This window comes from Arctopsyche grandis, chromosome 1 (genome assembly GCF_051622035.1).
Source record: "Arctopsyche grandis isolate Sample6627 chromosome 1, ASM5162203v2, whole genome shotgun sequence".
Classification (NCBI taxonomy): domain Eukaryota; kingdom Metazoa; phylum Arthropoda; class Insecta; order Trichoptera; family Hydropsychidae; genus Arctopsyche; species Arctopsyche grandis.
In genome coordinates this window covers 2,111,356-2,137,266 of record NC_135355.1, presented here as the reverse complement: position 1 = coordinate 2,137,266, position 25,911 = coordinate 2,111,356, and the positions used below count along the sequence as shown (strand labels likewise).

The window sequence follows — 25,911 nt, the reverse complement described above, 5'->3', positions numbered from 1 at the left end:
CATATCTCGTCTCTGAACCATTTTTCGTGTCGAACAGTGTAATGGTTTTAAGAAATATAGGAGGACTTGTCGACGTACCGCATGCCACGCTGTGTGATTTCGCCCTTAATCTGTTTATCCGCTTTGGAGCAATCTGTTAGGCGAGTGTGCATGATTAATTGAATTAAAAAAATAAATAAACATAAAATTCTGGCTGCGGGGCCTACCCAAATTCAACATCCACCGCCAATCTTTCCACAGGCCTTAGAATGCGTCACATTCGCCAAGATTATTATTCACATTACCCAAGTGATTCACACAATGTAACACCGGCTGATGAACAATAGTGAATTTTTGCGTTGTGGGCGTATACCCATAATTGAATATGATTATTACATGCATATTTGAAATTCTCTTTTAGAACTTATCAACGGGCAACGTGTTCGCGTCGGTATTCACCATTGCGAGACGTCCTATCAACAGCACAGCGTTTTTTATCACCGGATTTGGGTATTGAATTGCAAACGGCGTTTTGTGCGACGTTCTCTGCGCTTTCCACGGTTTTTTCCGTTTGTTTTGAAAAAAAGTGGCCGTCGGTTAGGTTTTGTGCGAGTTTTGCGCTAAACCGTTGCAAGAAAGTCGAGCCTGTCTAATGCCGGTCATTCGTTACTGCATGCGCATTAGAAAGTTCAAACGGTGTCGCGGAATGCCGTCTCGAGTGTCTTTATTTTCCTTTTTCGAGCACTTCCTTTCCTATTTTTTATTTTCTAGTTTTCTTCGTTTCTAGCCGACAGACAGTTTGCTTTTATCTTCTGATAAGATTAAACTCGTTATCGGTCTTCAAATAGATGTAAACTGTCGACGAGATGTATGTATGTACCCAGCTAGTTTGTTGCACGAACAAACTAGCTGTTGTAAATACTGGTGGGTTGGATGCTTCATGCAGAACAATACCGCTTCGATCCGAAATAAACAATTAGCAAATACATCTTCATCAATTTGCTCAGCTGAGACCCGATCAATAGCTTTGTCTTTAAAGATTGGACCTCTTTTTATAGTGGTTTGCCCTTAAACGATCATACCAAATTGGCTTGGTCATTGACCAAACGCAAATAACCTAGGTACATAAACAGCATAACTTTTGGTCGTATACAATGTGTATTTAGTCATATGTAGGAAAAGCTTTCAAAGCATACATTAATCAGGGCTAAAATATATTAATAGTAATATTAAAGCCAAAACAGATTTTTAAAAAGTATAAAAATGCTGAAAGTTTCAGTTTTTCCAATATTAACCAATATCGCTCAATACAAATTAAGCTTGAGAACCAAAAACGGTTCCGAGAATTTCAGGTTTTCCTCATACATAAGGCCCTACTTAAGCCCCATTTTCAGTCACGCTATAAATCTTCCATCATATCATTTTATGGCATTTCAGGTTTGTCAAACATTGCGAAAAAGACGTCGTTTAAAATTTATCAAATTTGATCTATAAAAGTATATTCATATTGTGACACAGCACAGACGTAAACATCAAGACGAACATTATTCTTTGGTACATTATATATTTTATTTTTATTTTTTAATCTATACCAGGAAGGAATAGGTAACCCCAATGCGCCTTCCTGGCCAGAAACATACATTTGATACAAGTAGTATACAAAGTAAATACATATCAACTAACACCCACAGAGAAATCTATAATCAAATTTGTAAATTTGCAGCATTTTATACAATTCAGCGAAATTCGAGATCGTTGAAAACTCAAGATTTGTGAAAAAGTGGGAAAGGTTGCCAATTAGCTGGAACCGTTGCAATGAAAATCCAAGGTCTGGCCAGCAGAAACCAGTCGGATTTGAGCCCGTGATAAGTTCTAAAAGTTCTCTGTTCAAAGCACTATATGCTAACCACGATTTCTTTCTATTCTGCTGGTTTAAATAAGTTTAAATAAGCTACAAATTATGAAAAAATCCAATTTGCCGAAATTCTGAAAGACCTTGTGTAGGTTATTGAAACTACTTTCAATAATATTTTATTGGTTTATGAACTGGTCTTCATCCATTACTAAATCTCAAAGCCACCGCTAAGTGCTGTACCTTTTTTTTGTTGTTAAAAGAAATATAACCTAAGAAAGTTTGGATATACACATTTTTTTGATATTTTATAGAAATTTGAAATTCATAATTGCTAGTTTTGAGAAAAAAAAACAATTAAAGAAAATCTTAAAAAGCCGGTTTTCGGTTTTAAAAAAAAATGTAAAAAAACCGGTTTTTCAAGGTTCCAGTTTTCAGTATTAAAGCCCTAGTATAATCCCATACCCAAAGAAGAACTGTAGTAGGAGTATGAGGAGCAGGAAACGAGCACTTCTCGAAGAGACTCGCTCACGACAGGATGCACTGTAAAATCGATTTTAAATTATGAAATACAATAATGAGTGACACAATGGACGCGTGTACACGGAATTTTGAATTCTGCGTTGACAAGCCGACCGAGGAGGAGCGGAAACGGTCATTCGCGATGGAATGTGAATCGACGGACACAAAACCCATGGCGACCACATGACCGGCCCGATTCAAACAAACGTCGTTATGGAATATGTTGTATATAAATAACGCACCGATCGGTTTCGTATCTGCTTCGGTTTAACGCACCCATCGTCTCTGCCATATCGACAATGTTTCCCGCCTGTTTATTCTCGCTGACGTTACTGAAATAGTGAGGTAAGCCGAGCACAGTTCTGGGTCACTCTGGAGAACGGTCCTACTGGATAATCACTAGTCACCGGAGTCTGAGGGGGCCGTGTATTGTTCAAAGGTTGTAAATGCATTGTTAAAGGTTTGCCGAACAATGGATAGCACTGTGACTATCCTACCTCTAATAATCACGCTCGTGGAAATTATGAGAAGTGACCTCCATCACATTGTATATAAATGATTTCAGTATCGTCATTGCGAAGCAGAACCGATAGTGTTATACCAAAACAATCCCTATCAGTTTATTTTGCATTCAATTAAAATGGTTATTTAAAAAAAAATAATTGAATGTGATCTCATGACTGTTTTCGACCAGATAATAGTGAATTCCGACATCTTTTTTAATTGAGATGTTATTCAACTGGAACTGGCGCAAAGATCGCCTTTTATAATTGGTCCGAAATTATTTATCTACCTGAATAGTGATCAGCCATGTCCTAAAAATTGTGTACAAAAAATCTTAGGATGAGTTCATTTTGCTTTATTTGGTAGAAATATTTTATTAAAAATTAAAATTTTATAGAAAAAATATTCATTTTTCTCAATATGTTCAATAATAAAAACATGCGCTGCAGACGAAATTTTCGTTCGTTATTGTGGCATTGCATGCGTTATTGTGGCATTGCAACGCATGCCGGGTTCAGCTAGTAATAATATATATATATATATATATATATATATATATATATATATATATATATATATATATATATATATATATATAAACGGACGCGATGTATTTGGGTATGTTTGTGGCGGACGCATGGAGATACACCCAATCAGAGTCACAGAGGCGCACAGCCAATCAGAGACAAAATTCGATACAAATTCAAAAATGGACAAACAAACAACTTGGTGAACAATCTGTGCACCAAGCCATCGATATACATATAGTATAAAATTAAAAAAAAATTATAACATTAAAAAGTTTGCATTATTATTTCACTTTGCCCGAAGATAAATATCTTCGATTAATTTGTTTTGCCAGTCATAACGTGTAGATGTGAAACTTGGGCATTGAATGCAAAAAAGGTTATACAGTCTAATGCACTCAAAGAAGTATGGAACTATGTATGCTCGGTGGAATGGACGAAAGGTGGATAAAATAAGTGCTGGAATGGTACCTGAGATAATGTCAAAGGGTGAAAAGAAGAGGGGTGGATGAAATTAGAAAAATGTATGAGGTGAGATGGATGAAAGTTCCGCAAAACAGAGACAAATAGAAACTTGTTGGAGATAAGCCATCATCTAGCAGTGGATGGTAAAATAAACACCAAAGCTTAGACTATGAGCGAAAACACACTGAGTAGCATGGAACGTCACGGCCTTTTTTGCTTCAGCTTCCCGCTATGACCGCCAACAGTGGGTACACCCAAATTCGGGTGTACTTGCACGTGCAGAATGCACGTTTGGGAGGTCGCACGTGTATGCATATTATTATTGTTTTATTTTTTCTTATGTTTTTGATCTTTTATGTATTGTCTGGCTACAGTATCATATTGGGGTGACCTGTAAAGACACTGTGGTATACTTGTATATTAAATAAATAAATATACAACCGACAAGTTTCTCCTACATTTCTTTAAATATAGGATTCACCGTTATCGATCACTGTCAAACAAAGATAAAATATTACCGAAAACACTCCAGGGGGTGATTTTTGCTCTGGCATAGATCAGACGTGCCAGCGCTTTTTTCACACGTGCAAAACTATCTAGAAAAAAATACTCGGGTGTGTCTGCGCCCTGAGCCGGGGTTTCTTAAGGCGCAAAAAACACTACATCGTACGCCATGAACGAGCTCTGGGGTTTCTAGCTGGGAAGAACGTTTCTTCAAGTTATTGTTAAATCGTACGATCTTATTAATTCAACAAATTTCGTCTACATTTCTTCAAATATGGAAATCGCCGTTATTGACCACTAAGTTCAAACCTATGTCAACACAAGAATAAAATATCACCGAAAGCACTCAAGGAGGTGAATTTTGGCCTGACTGTACCTACATATATGGGCTGCATTTTATTCGCATGTTTAAAAGTATCTAAAAAAAAAACAACACGTACCCCGTCCCACTCAGTGTGTTTTCGCCGGTTACCGGAAAAATGCACTAAATTGCACTGAATATTGGCGCAGTTTCGAGAAGTCCTAATTTTCAAAGGCACTCAAAAATAACTTACGCAATAGAATTACACAAAAGAAGGATAAAATACAAATAACCCTTGACGCTTTTTTGTGGAATTCTATTGCGTTAGTTCTCCTTGAGCATCTTTGAAAGTTTGGATGTCTCGAGAGTGCAATTGTCTCGAGTGCATTTTTCCGTTCACCGTTTTCGCCCTATGTTGCTACTGGTAATTGGACTATTCGTCACATTGGGGTGGTCACAAAGACAATTTTTGCCATGAAAATCGCGAATACACAATATTTGGCACTCAAGTTCTCGTTACTATGATAGTTATCGTTAGTATGATGGACTTTTCGGCTGCCAGATGTTCCGTTATAGAGATTTTAGTGACTTTGTGACGAGTAATTTGTGACCAGTAATCACCGAACCGTTGCTACTACGTATTGTTCAAAGGTTGTAAATGCATTGTTAAAGATTTGCCGAACCTTTTTTACAAAGGATTTACAACAATGGAACAATGGATAGCACTGTGACTATCTTAACTCTATTAATAACAATATAAAGTTTTTAACAACAAAAAAATTCAAAAGACCTGAAGATAATTTAGAAAATTTCGCACCGCCCTGGTTTCCGGATTAGTTTTAGCATCATCGTCAGCGAGAATCAACGAAATATAATAATATAATATTCAGAGCACAGACGAATGGGCGGTGTCAGCAGTCGCGTTCGACAACAATACCCGTCCATATTTGTATTTAACAAATGTCTGTGAAATGTACGTGATAGTATGCAACGATAAAAGCGTTTGATAAATCACACTTCTGTGCCTATATTGGTTTTGCCTATAATAATAATTCGCCGCTTTTCTCGACAATGTCTGTCGTGCCGTCACGTAACCGTCGTTTTACTTCACAATGAGCCCTGGCCCATAATTGTCAACACATGTCGACATTTCGTTTCTAATTGTCAAATTACCGACTCAACTTCCCTACATACATGCTCATTATCAAAGCCGAGACTACTTATTACCGGTAAATTCTATCAATATCAAACATAACAAGATATCCAGATACGAAAAGTTTTACTATAGTGGCATGACCAGAGAAATGTTATAATAATAGAAGTGGCTTTAGGCGTTATATTGTTGTCAAGTGACGATTGTCCACAGACATTACTAAATAATTTCAGCATCAGTCGTATTTGATGCTTGGTGCTTGACGTATGACCGATAAAAACTTCTCTGTTTGTTTATATTACTCGCAAGGATGGGCAAATGCATTGTTAAAAATTGCACAATGCATTCAAAAACACACAATATTCCGTGCGTTGTAGCGTAGTTATGGAGACGTACCGCTTAATATTGACACAATTTATTTATTCGTAAGGCCCTTCTATTATTATAACATTTCTCTGGGCATCATAGTCGCTATGGTCAAACTCGAACTACATACATACATTTTTATTTTATTTTTAATATATACCAGGAAGGCATATCAGGTAAACCCCAATACACCTTCCTGGCCAATTACAAACAATGCAGCATTTTTATTAAACAAGTCGCAGAATTATGAGACACTGAAATTAACGAGACATCTACGAATTGTACATAAATTTTATTGTACATTAATCATACTCAAATAGTGGTGACATAGGAAATAGGAAGGTTTTTAGCCAATTTAATCGGGAACCGTTTCAGCAATGAGATCAGAAAAATTGGCAAACTCCGATACGACCTGGAGTAACAAATATCCCAAGTCTGACCAGCAATACTACAGATATACTCAGAAAAATTATTTTCAATCGAGGTCAGCTCATGATAGGCGCTTATCGGTGATAGGCAGAAGCTTAACTATTTAAACAGATATGTATATTTAAAATTATATTCAATCTGACATGAGTCACAAATAAAGGGTAGGTCGACAGATTCTGAGCAACCCAATAACAAACGCATCATGCAAACTCTGACGGAGAACAATTGACTTCCAAATCTGACCAGCAGCACTGCAGAAATACTTCAAATCATCGGTTGGTTAGGCAGAAGCCTAACCAACCGAGCTATGCTGCCGGCTAAATAACCAACATGACCAACGGTGAGGGCTGGTGGTTAGCATATTATGCTTTCGAGTAGTCTCCGGTTTGAATCCCACCCGCTGCTGGCCAGACATTGGTTTGTGACTCCAGGTCGATCGTTTCCTATCAGAGTTTGCCAATTTTCCTGTTCCTGTAAAATTGTTCCTGTAAAATTGGTATTTCCTTTCCAATCTCTCTTGCAAATCTAAAGTTAAAATGCTGAAAAAAATTCTCCATAGATGTCACTGTGGATGATGTTTGCATGAATTCGCATCGTATAAATGCTAGTATTTGTTGTATTGTATCGGTATTAGTACACTCGTCGCTTTGGAGCGATCTGTAAAGGCGAGTGTACATGGTCGATTGAATTAAAATAAAAAATAAGTGCCAGAGTAGCAGGTAAACCGAAGCTGGCGACCACGGGACCACGGCAGATAAACGACTGCCCAGAACTGAACCGGCTAGTTCTACTCACGCAGTGAGTAGACTTAGCCGGTTCTACTCACTGCGTGGTGAGCGGGATAAAGAAACACTCGTTGATTTAAAATTTCTTGTTTTATGGTTGGGAAAAATGTGGTTCTGGTTTCTCTTAAAGACGAATCACCCCTGTCATGACACGACCCTGTTAAAAGTGTTACGAAACGGTACACCCTTGAATGTCAGACTTTGGAAAGACGTCCGCAATCCGCCTACACCCTTCTCATTGAGAATAATTATCTCACAAACCTAACCTGTTTCTTATCTTGAGTGTGCGAGTATATAGATTTTGCGTAAGTAAGTTACACTGCTTGTTTACCAAAAAAATACCATTTCATCGTTTGTGATTTTGACCCGTTGAAAATGTGACCTTGACCCCTTGCTAATCAATCTTAGCGGCAAAGTTTACTCAACAAGTTGGAAGTTGATTAATTAAATTCCGTTATAGTTCCAACGATAAACTCTCACGCCGAATTTTTGTATGTATGTGCATTCAAAAAGAATTTACGACCTATGGGAAAATTGTAGAAGAATTTGACGACGAAAATTTACGATATTCGCACACAAGAAAATAGCTTTCGAATTTTTCCAATTCAAAAAAAAGCTTGGAAATGAGGCCAACTTTCAACTCAAATCGAAAAATTGTAACTAACCACATTAAGTATATGAAATCCCGAAATTCAACTTAAGGGGGTATTCTTGTCTAGAGGCATGAATTGTAGGTATTTTTTCAGGTGCAATAAAAAAAACCAAAAAATATTTTTAGTAGCCATTATTTTAACAAATATTTATTCATGTTTAAAGAATACATAAAAAAAAATCAAAGGAAAAAATTCAAAATTCAAAAAGTTACAGGCTGAGTTTAAAAAGTTACTATTTTTCGCAAAATAGCCGCTGTCAAAATAAATAGACATTTTTTACTAGTTTTTTTGACTTTTCCGAATTTTTTAAAAATAGTAAAAATTGATATTTTGTTATAGTTTTAGTTATTGCGATATAGTAATGTATAGAGAAGGCTTACACCAAATTTCAAGAAAATTGGTTCAGTAGAACTTGAAATATCATGACAACCGTCTCGAAAAAAGTAGTTTCGAGAAACACGCGGGTAAAGTTACACACCGGTTAGATGCCACGTCACTAAAACAGCTACATCTCCGAAAATAATTTTAATTTTGAAAAATCCTCTTTAAGGACATATTCATAAAGGTTTACGCTTTGAAAATATGAAAAAAAAATCCGTTTTCTTTCAAATTTCTATACTAGAATACCCCCTTAACTAAACTAAAGAGGAAAACTTCCAATTGCAAATATGACTCGACCACGTTTTTTAAAAAAAATCTTGAATCGAATGTAACACATATGTACATATGCACACGTAGAAACAGACCTGAGATTCTAACAATAGAAAATACTGGATATTGTAAATGTTACGAGTGTGCCTCGGCACATACACAAATAAACGCTGTACTATAACATAAACATTCACGCTCTCAAGTTCAACGCTCCTATTGGCATAATAAAGGATGACCAATCATGATGGATACACGCATGGAAAGATCATGTCATTAATCCAATAGACGAGACACTTACCTAATTGAGCCACGAGTGGTGCATCTGCCACGACAGATCAAAAATCCAGAACACAACTGCACATGCATTGGACAAAAAATTCCTATCAACACCTGACCGTCAGTAAAAAATCCACCTGGAAATTCACACCTTCCCAGTGATTCAGTCTGACTTTTATAGTGTACTAGCTGTATTACCCGGCTTCGCTCAGTGTTTATAATATAAACCGCTTAAACATGACTAAGCTAATTTAATTAAAAAAAAAAAAAAATTAAAAAAAAATTTAAAAATTAAAAAAAAAAATAAAAAAAAAATAAAAAAAAAATCAAAAAAAAAAATTAAAAAAAAAATAAAAAAAAAATAAAAAAAAAATAAAAAAAAAATAAAAAAAAAATTTTTAAAAAATCAAAAAAAAAAATCAAAATTTTTTTTTGCCTTCTAGGGCTTCGCCCTCGGCGCCCCCCTGAGCCTTTGCCTTCTAGGGCTTCGCCCCTCCACGCCCCATGAGCAATTGCCGTTTAGGGCTTCGCCCCCATGATCAGTTGCCTTTTAGGGCTTCGCCCCTCCGCGCCCCCATGATTAAAAGCCGTCTAGGGCTTCGCCCCCCTAAGTTAATGCCTTTTAGGGCTTCGCCCCCCGCGCCCCAAAGGTTAATTGCCGTTTAGGGCTTCGCCCCCCTTAGTTAATGCCTTTTAGGGCTTCGCCCCTCCGCACCCCCATGATTAAATGCCGTCTAGGGCTTCGCCCCCCTTAGTTAATGCCTTTTAGGGCTTCGCCCCCCGCGCCCCCAAGATTAATTGCCGTTTAGGGCTTCGCCCCCCTTAGTTAATGCCTTTTAGGGCTTCGCCCCTCCGCACCCCCATGATTAAATGCCGTCTAGGGCTTCGCCCCCCTTAGTTAATGCCTTTTAGGGCTTCGCCCCCCGCGCCCCCAAGATTAATTGCCGTTTAGGGCTTCGCCCCCCTTAGTTAATGCCTTTTAGGGCTTCGCCCCTCCGCGCCCCCATGATTAAATGCCGTCTAAGGCTTCGCCCCCATGATCAGTTGCCTTTTAGGGCTTCGCCCCCCGCGCCCCCAAGATTAATTGCCGTTTAGGGCTTCGCCCCCCTCAGTTAATGCCTTTTAGGGCTTCGCCCCTCCGCGCCCCCATGATTAAATGCCGTCTAAGGCTTCGCCCCCATGATCAGTTGCCTTTTAGGGCTTCGCCCCCCGCGCCCCCAAGATTAATTGCCGTTTAGGGCTTCGCCCCCCTTAGTTAATGCCTTTTAGGGCTTCGCCCCTCCGCGCCCCCATGATTAAATGCCGTCTAAGGCTTCGCCCCCATGATCAGTTGCCTTTTAGGGCTTCGCCCCCCGCGCCCCCAAGATTAATTGCCGTTTAGGGCTTCGCTCCCCTTAGTTAATGCCTTTTAGGGCTTCGCCCCTCCGCGCCCCCATGATTAAATGCCGTCTAAGGCTTCGCCCCCATGATCAGTTGCCTTTTAGGGCTTCGCCCCTCCGCGCCCCCATGATTAATTGCCGTCTAGGGCTTCGCCCCCCTTAGTTAATGCCTATTAGGGCTTGCGCCCCATGAGGCTGGGCCCCCCGGGCCCCCTTCGGGGCCCCACGGGGCTGCGCCCCTTGTGGCGCCCCCTTTTGAGCCCCATGGGGCTGCGCCCCATGAGGCTGGGCCCCCCGGGCCCCCTTCGGGGCCCCACGGGGCTGCGCCCCTTGTGGCGCCCCCTTTTGAGCCCCATGGGGCTGCGCCCCATGAGGCTGGGCCCCCCGGGCCCCCTTCGGGGCCCCACGGGGCTGCGCCCCTTGTGGCGCCCCCTTTTGAGCCCCATGGGGCTGCGCCCCATGAGGCTGGGCCCCCCGGGCCCCCTTCGGGGCCCCACGGGGCTGCGCCCCTTGTGGCGCCCCCTTTTGAGCCTCATGGGGCTGCGCCCCATGAGGCTGGGCCCCCCGGGCCCCCTTCGGGGCCCCACGGGGCTGCGCCCCTTGTGGCGCCCCCTTTTGAGCCCCATGGGGCTGCGCCCCATGAGGCTGGGCCCCCCGCGCCCCCTTCGGGGCTTCACGGGGCTGCGCCCCTTGTGGCACCCCCTTTTGAGCCCCATGGGGCTTGCGCCCCATGAGGCTGGGCCCCCCGGGCCCCCTTCGGGGCCCCACGGGGCTGCGCCCCTTGTGGCGCCCCCTTTTGAGCCCCATGGGGCTGCGCCCCATGAGGCTGGGCCCCCCGGGCCCCCTTCGGGGCCCCACGGGGCTGCGCCCCTTGTGGCGCCCCCTTTTGAGCCCCATGGGGCTGCGCCCCATGAGGCTGGGCCCCCCGGGCCCCCTTCGGGGCCCCACGGGGCTGCGCCCCTTGTGGCGCCCCCTTTTGAGCCCCATGGGGCTGCGCCCCATGAGGCTGGGCCCCCCGGGCCCCCTTCGGGGCCCCACGGGGCTGCGCCCCTTGTGGCGCCCCCTTTTGAGCCTCATGGGGCTGCGCCCCATGAGGCTGGGCCCCCCGGGCCCCCTTCGGGGCCCCACGGGGCTGCGCCCCTTGTGGCGCCCCCTTTTGAGCCCCATGGGGCTGCGCCCCATGAGGCTGGGCCCCCCGCGCCCCCTTCGGGGCTTCACGGGGCTGCGCCCCTTGTGGCACCCCCTTTTGAGCCCCATGGGGCTTGCGCCCCATGAGGCTGGGCCCCCCGGGCCCCCTTCGGGGCCCCACGGGGCTGCGCCCCTTGTGGCGCCCCCTTTTGAGCCCCATGGGGCTGCGCCCCATGAGGCTGGGCCCCCCGGGCCCCCTTCGGGGCCCCACGGGGCTGCGCCCCTTGTGGCGCCCCCTTTTGAGCCCCATGGGGCTGCGCCCCATGAGGCTGGGCCCCCCGGGCCCCCTTCGGGGCCCCACTGGGCTGCGCCCCTTGTGGCGCCCCCTTTTGAGCCCCACGGGGCTGCGCCCCTTGTGGCGCCCCTGGCGGGGCCCCATGAAACTACTCGCTTTGCGCCCCCGCGGGGGTGAATCCATTGAAACGAAAAAAACAAATCGGCGCCCATGGATCGAAAAAAAAAAAAAATCGAATCACGTGTTCGATGACGTCACCGATCTACGGACGACGACGACGAAGACGACGAAGACGACGACGACGACGACCAAGGATATTTACATACAAAGTCTCTTTCCAAATTATAGATTAGACTAGTTGTTTTACCCGGCTTCCCTCAGTATTTATAATATAAACAGCTTAAACATGGCGAACCCAATAGTAAATATTCATTTGTTTTTTTATTAAATTTATTTGAATAGGAAAAAAAATCGACTCGTCAATGTTTCTTATGTACATACAAAGGCTCTTTTGAAATTACATATATATAACCAGAATCCGGCGATATAACGAAGACCTTATAAAACGAAAAACTGTGCCAGAGATTTGGGTATTCTAATAGATCACAAATTGTCATTTAATCAGCATTTTAAACATATAGTCACTAATTCATATAAGCTATTGGGATTTATCTGCCGAATTGCGAAGCCCTTTAAGAATCCGCATACTCTGATTCACTAGTAGCAAAAAACCAGACACTATTCTTAAAAATCTTGAATTTGCAATTAAAACAATGACTGAACACTTCACTAAGTGGAAAATTCAAATTAATCAAACCAAAACAGACGCCATATTCTTTAGTGTTAGAAATCATAAGCCAAGTTCAGATCTGAAAATCCCCTCTGGAGAAAGTCTGAAATGGCAGTCAGTAATAAAATATTTAGGAGTAACGTTCGATAAAAGAATGAGATGGGCATTGAGGCAGCGAAATGCAAGGCGATGCGGGGTATATCCTCAATATATCCAATATTTAATCGCCATAGTTATTTATCAACGCTAAATAAAATAAAATTATATCGCGCGCTCATATTACCATTATTAACCTATGCTTCACCTTTATGGAATAACGCCTCGAATACTAACCTTTCCAAGCTCCAAGTAATACAAAATAAATCCCTAAAAATAATTTATAATACACCCATATATACTAACCTGAAAAAACTGCATGCCATATATAATATTCCGTTTGTTACAGACATTACTAACAAACTAACCAGTAGATTCTATGACAGAATCACTAATAACCATACTAACACACTTGTGAAAAGTCTCGGTGATTACAACAAAATGTCTATACCCTTCAGGTATAAACACAGATTACCTAAACACAATCTGCTTTAGGTCATCGACTTTAGAGAGTCTTTAATTAATATTATGTATTAGATGTATTATGAACATTTATAAGGATTGTAAATAGGTTTTTGAGCTCTTTTTCCTATTATGCTTTAGATTAACATTAGAATAATATAATACTGTGATTACTAACCAAATTAAATTAAAATTGCAAAATAGAAAATGATCAGTAGATCAGTAGCTATTAAAATAGATATAAGATGTATTGTGAACATAATTTCGTAATAATAAAAAGCAAGCAACACAACACTGCATACTCTGATATTGATCTATAACTGTTTTGGTTCGTAGTAATATGGAGTATGCTTCAGTCATATGGTCTCCTTATTACCAAACCCATATAGATCATTTAGAGACAATTCAGAAGCGTTTTCTGCACCATTTATCCCATAAGACTGACTGGTCTTGCAAGATAGCTGCCAACTTATAATGACAGACTCTTTTTTTTCAAGATCGCTAGTTTGTCTCATCGCAGAAGGGTTTCTGATTTGTTACTTTTATACAAGATTGCTAATGGTATCCTTAACACATCTGTTTTAAACGAAATTAATTTTAACGTTAACGCCCGATTCACCAGATGTAGAAATCTGTTCTATCCACCAAATTGTCATAACAACACTTCATTTAATAATATATGTACAATCGCACGTATATGCCGTCTTTACGATACTAAAGATGACTATCCCTACCTTTTTGCTGACTCTTTCAGTACTTTTAGGGCTAAGGTGAAGAAGCAATTCTGTGGTTGATTTGCTTCTTCACCATCATCGTCATTCATTGTTTATCAATTTTAATATGTTTTTGTAATTTTTCTTTTTTGTTTGCTTTATATTACTATGTGGTGCTCACTGTACATGGAATATAATATTTTCATTTATATTTGTATATTTTTTTGTCTCACTGTACTTTTTTTTATTATATTTTGTTCTGTATGTGTGCCAATTTAAATAAAATAAAGTTAGACCTCGATTGAAAATAATTTATAGTAGTATTTCTGCAGCGCTGCTGGTCAGATTTGGAAGTCAATTGTTCTCCGTCAGAGTTTGCATGGATTTAAATGATTTAATTGTTATTGGGTTGCTCAGAATCTGTCGACCTACCCTCTATTTGTGACTCATGTCAGATTGAATATAATTTTTAATATACATATCTATGCTTAAATAGCCAGCAGCATAGCTCGGTCGTTAAGCTTCTGCCTATCACCGAAAGGCGCCGGGTTCGATCCCATGAGCTGACCTTGATTGAAATATATCTATAGTGCTGCTGGTCAGACTTGGATATTTGTGACTCCAGGTCGATCGTTTCTTATCAGAGTTTGCCAATTTTTCTGATGTCAATGTTGAAACGGTTCCCGATTAAAATTGGCTAAAAAAAATCTTCCTATCTACTATGTTACCACTATTTGAGTATGATTAATGTACAATTCATAAATGTCTCGTTAATTTGCGAGTTTTCAGTGTCTCGTAATTCTGCATTGCTGCTGCATTGTTTGTAATTGGCCAGGAAGGCGCATTGGGGTTTACCTGCAAAGCCTTCCTGGTATATACAGTAAGATGCAGAGAAATCGCATCACTTTCAATTGTTCGATGTTTTCGATTTTTTTTAAATACATGAAGCTATACACAAGTTTTTTGGTTTTATTATTTGATTTCAACTATTTAACATGTTTTACGATTAAAAAAGATTATTTATATTTTTAAATTAAGGCGAGATACGAATTTTAAAAAAACATGCAAAATAGGGCATTTTTCTTATATTGTTACAATCAATATACACTCGTCATTACAGATTGCTCCAATGCGACGGGTGTACGATAACGAAATACAGAATACATAAACAATCAGAAATCAGAAATACAATAATACATATACAATCAGAATATATAGCATATAACAATTAATCAGAAATAATAATCATAGAAACATCTATGGATTATTTTTAGATTTTTCTGTACAATTTTTATACATATAATAAATACGAAATTATAGAGATATCTATAGATTTGAGATTACTGTGCATAATTATTACAAATTATAAACAGACAGATTTTTGTGACAACAGGAAATGATCTAATACCAATTTTTCAGGAACCGTTTCAACAATGATCAGATAAAATTGGCAAACTCTGATATAGAAACGATCGATTTGGAGTCACAAAAACCCCAAACCTAACCAGCAGTTTGACGATTCGAACCTTCGGTCTCAGTGGTGCTAATTATATACGCTACCATTAAGCCAAACTGCTGGCTATTAATTATATGTGTTTCAAATGTCTCTAGCTAAAATAATATTACAGTATATATTTTTCTATGAATTAAAATACATAGGCAATGGACATATGACAACAATAAATAGTAATATAATAATTACTAGACAATCGTCTTGCTTCTATGATGGGATGGTACCTGCCGGCTGGGACAATACGACTTTTTTTAGTATGTCGTCCGAAATTTCTTCAAACCATACATTTTCAACAGTTTTTTTAACTCATAATTTGCCCCAGGGTGTTGTTTTTATTCCCTTTGCTTTATAATAGCCCATAAATATTCGATAGGTTGTAAGTCGGAGCTATTGTCTGGTAAAATGTTTTTTTTTAATTCGTATCTCGCCTTAATTTAAAAATATAAATAATCTTTTTTAATCGTAAAACATGTTAAATAGTTGAAATCAAATAATAAAACCAAAAAAACTTGTGTAATAGCTTCATGTATTTAAAAAAAATCGAAAACATCGAACAATTGAAAGTGATGCGATTTCTCTGCATCTTACTGTATGTATGTAAATAAATAAATTTGGCTGAAGTGTCGGTTTGATCTCTTTAAAGTCGATGATGTGCACTTAGCCGAGAGTTATATGTAGAAGCGCACATAGAGCACACTCATCCTGAGGCAGCACGAAAGTGCAAACGTCACCGAAGAAAGTAAAAATCCAACAAAAGAGTTAAAAACAGGCCGTCAGCGGTCCGTTCAATTGGCATATCTGAACCGCGAACTGAACATACCAGAAGAGAAAGCAGCACGCCCTCTTTCGAGACGACAAATCGAGTACCACACACACATACCCATGCAGAAACACACGTCCATCGAATCGCACCTACGAAATGTACATCGAAACGGGAAATGTGGAGATACACGCGTGTTCGGTTTGGAATCACAGGGGGGCAGGGCAGGGCAGGGCTGGCAAAACGATGGCCGGAGACAGGAAATCCGACGCTGCGAGACCGGTTCTGGAACACGCCCTTCCACTTACCCACAATGAAACTCACTGGTTCGTGCACACATTTTTTAGACACGGCCACTATCAAACGCCACATTCGTAACAAAAAAGTGCACCCGACGAAATGGATCGCCCGGTTTTGTTCGCTAATTCGGTTACTCCCATTTGCGTTCATAAGTTTATACCTACAAGACATGGGTCTCAAAAAAAAAAATATATATATATTTTATTTTTTATTTTTATTTTTTATTTTTTATTTTACATATATACCAGGAAGGCCTTACAGGTAAATCCCAATGCGCCTTCCTGGCCAATTACAAATACAAATGCAGCATTTTTTATTATAAGTCGTTGAATTGCGAGACACTGAAAAAACTCGCAAATTAACGAGACATCTATGAATTGTACATAAATTTTTATTGTACATCCATCAAATTTCAAATAGTGGTGACATAGTAGGTAGGAAGGATTTTTAGCCAATTTTTTTTTCCGGGAACCGTTTCAACAATGAAATCAGAGAAAATTGGCAAACTCTGATAGGAAACGATCAACCTGGAGTCACAAATCCAGGTCTGACCAACAGCATACTCTGAAAAATTCATTTTCATTCAGGGATAGAACCCGGCACCTTCTTGACGGTAAGCAGAAGCTTAACGTCCGAGCTATGCTGCTGGCTAAGGTTATAAAGAGTATTATTTCTATTACATGTAAAAAAAATTTAATCCGATTCAGTAAGCGATTTGGGAGATTATTGAATTCAAAAACTTAAAAAAAGAGGACACCTATAAGGGGAAGTACCATTTCCAGTCAACTTAAAAATTTGAAAAAAATTTACATCGTGTCGATAAGAATTTTAGTAACCGATACTAAGTTTCAGTTCGATAGGACTAACGGTGTTCGAAAAATCCCCAAAATACACACACACACACACACACATTTTTTCTATCAAAAATCTCGAGTTCGACTTTTCGCATGATTACAAAACTTCATCTATTGTTACTACGTACAAAGATAAAGAAAAATCATTATATGAATATTAGACAAGGAGTTTGAAGCTATTTTTTCACATACACCTAAACAGCGACGTCCCTAAACTACATATATGCCACCTTTGAGCTAAGTTCAAAATACCGCCGCCTCCAAAAATAGGATATCTATAAACCAAAAAATATATTTCATAACTATAACATTACTATATATTTATTTTTAAATTACAGATCGGTTAAACTTACTTAGATAAGTTAAAGATTGGTTTGAATTAAATTAAATTAAAATTACTTTTGATATTTAGGCGCCGCCTCAGGGCGAGAACACAATGAGTGGTACGTGGTACGTGTTTTTTTAGATTCGAAAAATATATAAAAAAACCTAATTGAGAAATCACCAATTCTCTCCGTAAACTTTGATCATGAGTATGGCAAAGTGCTCAATCTGCCATAGCGAGAGGGGGGGGGGGGCGAAAAGGGAAAAAACTATCAGAACAGTGTGGACAAATGCGGCAGTGTGGGCGATAGAAGTCACCGTGAACGAAGATGCAGTATTTTCAAACGTGTCTGTTATTTTATTTTTCACCATCGTAATGGCGTCCGTCATTTCTACTTATATTGATGGGCAAAATGGCAAAGTTTGAAAACGATCGGATAAAACCCAAACTTCGTCACACGACAAAATCGTTTCCGAACTAAGGGGTTAGTAATTATTAAAAAAAAACGTAACACCCCTAGCCCATATACTTACATTGTACAGTCCCAAAAATCACCCCCTGGAGTGTTTTCGGTGATATTTTACCCTTGTTTGACAGTGATCGATAACGGATAACGGAGGAACATATGCGCCCTGCATGTGCAACTACACCCGAATTCGGTTTCGGGAATACCCACTATCACAGCGTGGAGCCAATGACGTGATGTTCCGTACTATTCAGTGTGTTTTCGCCTTTACTCTCCTAAGCCCACGGGATGTCTCTGCACCCGAAATACCCCTTACAGTGTAATGGGTAGTTCATAATCACAAAATCATACAAAATCGGATACCAATTGTGTAAGGCTTGCACAATTGGTATCCGATTTTGTATGATTTCGTGGATTTATAACATTCATTCACCCGAGCAACGCCCGACAATCTCACTGATTATAAATAAAAATACCTTAAGGTCTGACCGCACTATGCGTCAAACGAACGATGCGACACTTCACAACAGTGTTAGACTAGGGGTTCCAAAAAACCGCCCGAAAAAAAGCCAATTTTCACCGGTTTCAGAAAATATTTATAAAATATCAAAAAAATACTAAAAAAGGTTTTAGTATTTTTTTATAGCCGGTTTAAGCCGGCTTGGAAGCCCTAGTGTGTGACAATATTAGCTAAACCGCACTTGAAAGACAGCGATGCGACACTACACAGTAAATTATGTCAATCATTCGTTCGGTACCTCGGAGCAAGATGGACGAAACCCACGCTATTATAGTATCTTTGATATGCGAGGAAGAAGAACAATCGAGAAAAACCAAAATATTGTGGCTACATGCTATTTCAAAGTCCCGATATGAAGAAGGAGAATAATTTTCGACACTTGCATCAAAGTTGGTCGGAAAGTCAACTATGACGCACAGTATCGTTCTACGTCATGCGACTGTCGCGCAGTGCGTTATGTCTCATACAATTTCATACAAACAATATGTAATCGCGTACTATTGTGAAGTGTCGGATCGTTCGGTTGTCGCATAGTGCGGTCAGACCTTTAATGTCCAAAAAAAAAAAACAAAAGCTGATAATTTTTAAAACAAGGAGTCATAGGACAAGATTTGACCCCAAACGAAACGCCAAAACAACTGGATTTGTAATGTCGTATTTCTTAGAACATGTCTAGCAATGATTTATATACACACAAAACAATGCCATAACAATGTTAACAAGAAGCCAATTCGCCGACAATAAATAAAATCAAAACGTAAGAAAACACAAGTGATTTGAACGAGCGGACAGGTGATAAACTCGCACGTTTAATAGCTTCATGTTTACCCGCTTAACAATTCGACAACAACATCAGTGTATGAGAAAAAAAAACCGAATATGGTACATACCTCATTTTTTAAAGAAAGTCACTGGACCAGTTGCCGACAAATTAACTGGACGACAATCAATCTGTCACCGGAATGAAGCACTCGTTCAGTCAACAAACCCGAATTCTGCGTGGGCGTGTTTGATTGGAGTAACAACTCTAGTTTTAAATATCACTGATCACTGAGGGATAACAAAAAACACATTTAGATTAAAACACAGATACACACAAACCTCTCAATCGAGAACTAAACGTCGGATCGTTTTAAAACCGCTGCACATTCCGATGCCCGTTTCAAATAAGTTTAATCGAAATTTGCATAGCATGAAACACTAAGACAGATCCCACGACACATTAATCTCTGAGAGACTCTTTTGTCCAATAAATTCATCAATCAATAATATTTTTATATAAGAATAGTCAGTAGTCAGCATAGCTTGGTAGTTCCTAACTAATACTAACCACCGAAAGTTGCAGCCGTGGGCTGACCTCAATTGAAATGAATTTATTCAGAGTATTATCTGTAGTACTGCTAGTCACACTTAGATATTTGTGACTCCAAGTCGATCGTTTCCTATAAGACACAGCCAATTTATCTGATTAAAAAGTTGAAACGGTTCCTCTTCAAAATAATCCTACCCACTATGTCACCACTATCTGAATATGATTCAAAATTTAAAATCTATAAATGCATATACATATGTACAAGATCAATACCGTAGATGTCGCTCAGGGGCAACCGGATTACGGCATCTTAGGAAAATATATAATTGGGTCCATCGGCTATCTCGCCTTTCCCAAGTATAAATAAATAAATAAATAAAAATCATTCGCCTACATACAAACTTCTACTAAGAGTTGTCATCATCTAATTTATCATGAAATAATCAAGATCAAGTTTATTTTATTTTAATTAATCATGCAAACTCGCCTTACATATTGCTCCAAATCGGCGAGTGTGCTAAACGGATTAAGACTCGATAAATTATATATTACATATCTATATTAAATACATAATTATTACATACAAACACATGTAAATCGAAACAACACTTAACATCTATGGTCAGACATTTCAAACATCGTAAACAATACGATTAATAACATATTTCATGTAATAATGCGAATTTTTACATTCAATAATCATCCACAGAGACATCTATGGAGAGAAATCTGGCGAAACCTGAGATATAACAATAAACTCAAGGTTTGCAATAGAAAATTGGATAGGAATTTTACAGGAACCGTTTCAATGAAAATCAGAAAAATTGACAAATTCTGATAAGAAACGATCGACCTCGACAAACCAAGGTTTTGGCCAACAACGAGACTCTAGCGGGAATCGAACCCGTGACACCTTGCACGAAAGCATACAACACTCACCACTAAACCACGCTGCTGGTTACTTAAGAATTTGTATTTATAAAAGACCTATACATCTACATATAAGTAGCATCTCATTATTTAAGTTTTTCCGACATTTCTTCAAATATGGGAACCACCGTTATCGAACACTGTCAAACCTACATATGTCAATACAAGGATAAAGTATCACCGAAAACACTCCAGGGGGTGACTTTTGGCCTCGATTTCGGTGGCATATATTGTGCGTGAATACGTACGTACATAAAAAACACTAATTCTGCGCCTTTATTCGCCTCTTGTCCTGATTTTAAGAACGAACAATATGAAAATATGTTATTAAGAAACGGAACCATCTTGAAATAACCACACGGAAATCAGACGAAAGCTCCAAATTCCAATTGACGATGATCAAAGTGAACAAAACGGCTTTGATTCTCGATTCAGATTACTAAAACTACAATTTCGTGGTTTTTTTTTATTATAATGAACTCGGTAAGGTTCACAAAAGACTAATTTAACATTACAGTTCAGCCTACTTCTTTTCGACAAACAGGCAATTTGTATTCCGGCATCATCGTTTCACACATACTCTTTTATCTTATGAATGCGATCTCGACGACATTCGTTCAACGAATATACCAACAACAACGACGACATAAAAACCAGAAAAGATCAACCGTTTTATAATGCAATATCAGGAACAAGTCCTATCTACGATATTCGTAGACTAAAAAGTGTGCTATTGTGTTTAAATGGTCAGTCATGTTGCATCCTGCTCTCACACACGCCAGTAAGGCACATAGTTTGCAACCAAAAATAGCGTAGATGAAAAGTTTCGGCAAAATTATTATAGAAATCATAAAATATTAGCTCGTTTAATAGTATATTATTTTTATTTCATTATATGAACATGAACACTCACCGAAGTGGGGTGTGCAAGATTGGGCAAGTGCCCCAATTTTTACGTTTTTCGTGATAACTATGTGGTTTTCAAAGCTATACACCCTATATTTCTTGTATTCCTAGAATGAACTACAATAAGTTTATTTTAATAGATTTTGTATGATTTAGAAAAGGGGTACATCGTAAAAAAAATACATTTATACATTTCTACGTTCCAAAGTATGATTTAAAGGCGGTAGCGATAAGTCATGTTTTTGACTGTTCGCTTGTATATTTTTGTTGATCGATGAATCAATGCGAGAGAAAGAAACAGCTATATTTTCATAAGCTATTGTTTTCTTCGCTTTCGGCTCGTGGCTATTGAGTCATGCAGTCGCCTGTTGGCCTTACCTATGTGCGTTTGTGCATTGATGATAGTCGTTATTTTTTAATACAAAAATAGTCAAAAACATGCTATAGGACTAAAACTTTTTTATGTTGATGTATAAAATGATTAATAAGATATATATTGAACTCATTTGTATTGAGAAAAGCTGTATTTTGATTTAAAAAAGGTTCGGGACACTTGTTCGATCTCGACGCTCCGTCCTTCAAAGGTTAAACAGATACAATACAATCAATATATGTACACAAGCATTTTTATACAATGCGAATTCATACAAACATCCATAGTGACGTGTTGGAGACATTTTTGTAGCAATTTAATAATCAAATTGGCGAACCTTAAGGCGCTGAATAACTTGAGATAAGCAAGATAGGAAAGGAGATGCCAATATTACAGGAACCATTTTAATGAAAATCAGAAAAATTGACAAGCTCTGATAAGAAGCGATTGACTCCCGAGTCGAAAACCAAGGTCTGGCCAGTAGCGGGATTCTAGTGGGACTCGAACCCGTGACCACTCTGCTAGAAAGCATAATATGCTAATCGCTAGTCCACGCCTCTGGTATATTTCAAATGCGAGGAACTAATTGTATGTAGAAGTATTGCCGCTTTTTACTGTAAATGCCGCGACATCAACTTCCTCTAAATCTAGCGTGTTTTCCTGTATAATATAAACGTTTCTGCGTGCAATCGCTTTCCCAATTTCCTCTCAATTAAATGAGAAAACACAGCTAACTCGTTCCAGCACACATACATACAAATATTATTAAGTAAATTACAAAGAAATCAACCCGTATATGATAAATAGAACACGATTCGCATTCTTATGTGACGAATTCCAAAAAAGGTCAAGGTTCGCAATCACAAGCAACTTTTGTGTGAAATAAAAGGCACATTGCAAACTGGTTTCTCGGAACACATTCTAACTGCAATAATTCAGTCGCCATATTTTTTATGAATGAATATGTATACCGAAAGTGCAATTTCCACGCAGGCAATCTTCGACGTGGGTAATTTATTCTAATTCAAAAACGAGCACAAAACTGATATAAAATAGATTACTGTCGTGATAGACTTGTGTATGCACACGAAAAGTCAAAAGTTCAACAGCAATAACGACTATCCACGTAAATATTTGCGACAAATCAAACTTGCATAATGTTTGTACAATAACTAATCATTAAAACCGCCAGATTAGTTTAAACCAGCGGCGTGGACTAGTGGTTAACACATTATGTTTTAGATCAGAGCGGTCACGGGTTCGAGTCCCACTTGAGTCTGGCTGCTGACCAGACCTTGATTATTGACTCCAGGTCGATCGTTTCTTATCAGAGTTTTTGCCAATTCCTATATAATTTATTCGGCGTCTTAAGGTTCGCCGATTTGATCATAAAATGGTGCAAAAATGTCTCCATAGATGTCACTGTGGATGTTTGTATCGTCGCTTTGGAGCGATCTGTAACGGCGAGTGTACATGTTCTATGAAATAAAATAAATAATATCATAAAATAATTTCGTGTTCTAATCTAACACGAAAATTGCGAATACAGAAAAGTAGGTACACGAAAAATCCACACATGGAAGTTTGACAGTTTTGATGTAGAACATGTTTAAATAGATCTCGTATCTTTAGGATCTGAAGAATGATTGCAGTCAACTATTTTTTATCAGAACCAACATATCTATGTATGTACATAAACGACCCAGTAACGAATCAAAGCTATGTAAAGTCACTCTCATAACCAATCAAGGACTTTTATAATTGTATTTGTTTGCCATAACTGCAAAAACAGCGTTCACGAACTGATCCAAGGCTCTGTGAAATCAGTTAGAGCCTATAGCGATCGTATTGTAAGACACGATTTCAAAACCAAAGCACCAATTCGTATTTAAAATTTTACCCAGATCTATACAGTAAATGATGTTGGGATGAAGAAAAGTTATGAAACCAATTCTTACCAATTTTGTGTGATAATCAAAGCGTTCATTCAATTTAGCTAGCAGCATAGCTTGGTGGTTGCGTTAATACTAACCACCGCGATGTTGCCGGGATGGATCCCGTGGGTTAAATAAATGAATTTATTTGAGTATTGTCTGTAATGCTGCTGGTTTGACTTTAACTTTTAATTTTGCAATAATTTATAGCGTAAAGATTTTTTTCTCACTTTAAAAATTGTGCTGTATAAAAAAGGTGAGTTACCTATTCCTGGCCACGGAAATGACAAATGGAGAGCATGGATACAAACGGAGATCACAGTCTCCCGCTGTCAAGCAACAAGACGCTAAAGACTGCAATCTATGTTTCCCGCATACAATGTTTTAAGCATTTTCATATGTATAGGTACAGTGTTTGGGGCATATTAAAGTACAAAAAAATCTAACGTATCACGAGTATGGCAAAGTGCTCAATCTGCCATAGCGAAAGGGGGCGAAAAGGGAAAAAAATATCAGAACAGTGTGGACAAATGGGACAGAGTGGACGATAGACGTCACCGTGAATGAATACACAGTATTTTCGAACGTGTCTATTACGATTATTTTTCACTAGTCACCGGACCCAGAAGGTGCCGCGTATTGTTCAAAGTTTGTAAATGCATTGTTAAAGGTTTGCCGAACCTTTTTTACAAAGGATTTACATTAATGGAACAATGGATAGCACTGTGACTATCCTACATCTATTTTTCACCATGGTAATGGCGGACGTCATTTCCACTTATATTGATGACCAAACCGAGCAAAATGGCAAAGTTTGAAAACGATCGGATAAGAACCCACACTTCGTCAGACGACAAAATCGATTCTGAACTAAGAAGAGGCTAGTAATAATTATTATTTTGAATAAAAATACCAATAATTTTATTTTACTACCGCCATCTATGTATAAAACTAAAGACTACATAAACGTCACCCAGATTTCAAATTTGCAAACTTCAAACGCGTCTTAAACGATATTTTATCTCTATCGTAATGGCGGAGAATCCTAATGGCGGAGATGACTAAAATGAGCAATATGGCAAAGTATGAAAACGATCGGATAAGAGGCAAATTTTTTCCTGAATTGTAATCGTAAGCGAAACGTAAAGGAGGTTTGTAAAAAAGGTATTTTCCCTTTACCTGCTATGTAGTCGACTACGACTTTTTCGAAGTCGTAACCGTGGAAAACAATTTGTATAATTTTTGACAAAAATTATATGAATTTTTAGATTTCTAACAAAGGGTTTCCGGAAACCCATGGTAACCATTAGAGGGACACCACTGCGTTTAGTACTTTGAGGTAAGAAGCATGAAATTCGATGTGCCGTGGCTAATTTAAACCACGGGGTCATATCAATTGTTACACCAACCAGCACATAGGCATCGTCGAATAAGGATGTACCAATTAAATTACGGTTTTTGCCGAACAAAACGACGACTACGACGATAACCACACTTCCTATCTGGCTGAAAATCGTCGACTCTTCCCGTCTGAAGCACAAAAGACGGAAATCGCAAAAAAAACTATCGAATTCGAGAGGGATCATTGCGAATCGCTCCAATTCCCCAGTCAGGTTATCAAGTCAAAACTTTTTGCAATTCGACACCGAGCAGAACCGCTAGACTGATTCCGATACGTGAGTATCCACTTACAAGACTCGTTCCGAGTGCGGATATAACTTAAGCCTCTCCAAATGATAAATATAGGAACGATCTCGAGAAAAACAAGACGTTGCACTTTGAGTGCATCCCAGTTCTAGGAAACGTCCGGAATCAATCAATGAAAAGGAGCCGTTGGTATGTCACACACCCAACAATCTTGGTATGTTGCGATTTCTGGTTTCTGTCA

The 25,911-nt window shown here is 39.1% G+C and overlaps 1 protein-coding gene across 1 annotated transcript in view; it reads right to left on the bottom strand.

The window, feature by feature from the left end:
- Positions 1 to 25,911, bottom strand: part of cno (adherens junction formation factor afadin) — a 130,435-nt gene that overhangs the window by 98,877 nt on the left and 5,647 nt on the right. Inside the window, exon 2 of the mRNA XM_077445644.1 lies at positions 19,459 to 19,618. The gene's annotated coding sequence lies outside the window, so the exon portion shown is untranslated. The remainder of the gene's footprint in view (positions 1 to 19,458; positions 19,619 to 25,911) is intronic.